Raw genomic sequence first — 1,955 nt, 5'->3', positions numbered from 1 at the left:
TGTTCGATTCTCCGCGGTGAACAGGGCATAGCTAGCCCATTGTGTAGCTTTGTGCTATGAAACAACAAAAAACATACTGTGTGATTGTCTACCCACTATTTTTGGGGAAATGTTATTTTTAACTCTCCTCTCTATATTGTATAGTAGTATCTCCCGAATACTTCCCTGTTTAATGTTGATGGTGCAACTCTATCTCTGATCAAGTCTGGTATATACGTCAGTTTAAAGTTGCAGAACCTTCAGGATAATATATCAGTAACATTAGCAAGAGAGCAAAAAATAACATCTGACCTCTTTTGTTTTTTGCTATTTTTTTACTCCCAAGCCAGCAATACACAAAAAAATCTGCATTTATTTATCTCACAATCCTGGTTTAAAGTGTCCGATAACTCTGTACAGTCCAGTATTATATGTAGGGATCTAAACCCTAATAATATCAATATTATGAACTGACTGAAACGTCAGGACCAGACTGAAAAATATATTTGTAAATTCATCTTTATCTTCATAATCATCTGCTAGATAAACTGTAAAATACGAGTAAATGTGCAACAAAATAATATATACTTACTTAATTGCACGTTCAAGTTCTCATACACACATATACAGGTGAAACATACAGACCTATCAGACTGAATTTTAGAACACACTAGCAACGGTAGTGAAACGGACACGACTAACTCTACACAGAATAATATGTTTGTTTGTTGAATTTGCGAGTGTTATCTGAACTAGCTGTCTCTAATTTTGAAGTGATAGGCTAGGGGAAAAGCAGTTAGTCAACAACACCCACCGCCAACTCTTGCACTACTCTTTATAAACTAATAGTGGGATTTGCTGTGACATTATACCGCCCATGCGGCTAAAAATGCGATTATATTCTGCGACGAGTTTCGATCCCGCGACCAGCAGGCTGTGAGTTGAGTGTTCTAACCACCAGGCTTCACACAGCGGAATCTGTTTAAGTTCAGGATCTCGACCCCAAAATAACACACTTAACCTGGTTGGTCTTGTTATTCACATAGATCATTCCTATAGATGTAAATTTTCGCGTCATTACGAAGTTACGAAGCACTTTAAGAAGGTTGCTAATGTTTGTAATTCTCGCTGATTATCTTTCAAACCCAAGCAATCTTCGATTTTAAGTTCCACTCTTATTTACATATTATATATTATATATATATATCGTTTTTATTTTCTGTCTTTACTTAATTTTTGTACCCCTTCCACAACGTTTTTTACAAAAGCGACTTGAAAGTTTGCATGTAGTCTCTTGAATCCTATATAACATAGACGAAGAAAAGGTTTTTCAAAATATTTTGAGGTGGGCCCAGAAACAGGTGATCAAGAGGGTTTAAGAACTGTAAAACTTGTTTTAACATATTTATTTCAAGATTGGTTGTTGTTAAGCATAAAGCTACACAAAGGGCTATCTGTGCTCTGCCCACCACGGGTATCGAAACCCGGTTTCTAACTGTATAAGTCCGCAGACATACCACTGTGCTCCTGGGGGGCTTGAAGATTGGTACTTACATAGAATGAGCCGTTCATAACAATAACTTAATTTCAGGTTTTAAACATTTAAAATTGTTTATTAGAGTGTTCGATTGAGAGCAACTATTTAATTGATTTTTATACTCTATAATCATAATTACTGTCAGTTTCGAAATGTATTGGCATGTAAGTTTTATTTATTTTAATTCTAATATTTATTTGTTTAATTTACATTGAAATGAAATTCGGAAGAAACAGAGTAATAAAATAAAAATATAATTATTATATATAAAGTTTAAGACCTCTATTCACCTGAACGAAGAATTCGTTTGTTCGTAATGAAATGTATATATACACCTGGAAAAAAGTTAAGCACCCCCAAATATTTTTCAGGATTGCTTACTGAAAATAAGGTTTAATTTTCATGATGTTGAGCAATGTTCATAATTTCAAACATAATT

The sequence above is a fragment of the Limulus polyphemus genome, unplaced genomic scaffold (assembly GCF_000517525.1).
Source record: "Limulus polyphemus unplaced genomic scaffold, Limulus_polyphemus-2.1.2 Scaffold3811, whole genome shotgun sequence".
NCBI classification, from domain to species: Eukaryota; Metazoa; Arthropoda; class Merostomata; order Xiphosura; family Limulidae; genus Limulus; species Limulus polyphemus.
Note: the sequence above shows the minus strand (reverse complement) of the source record.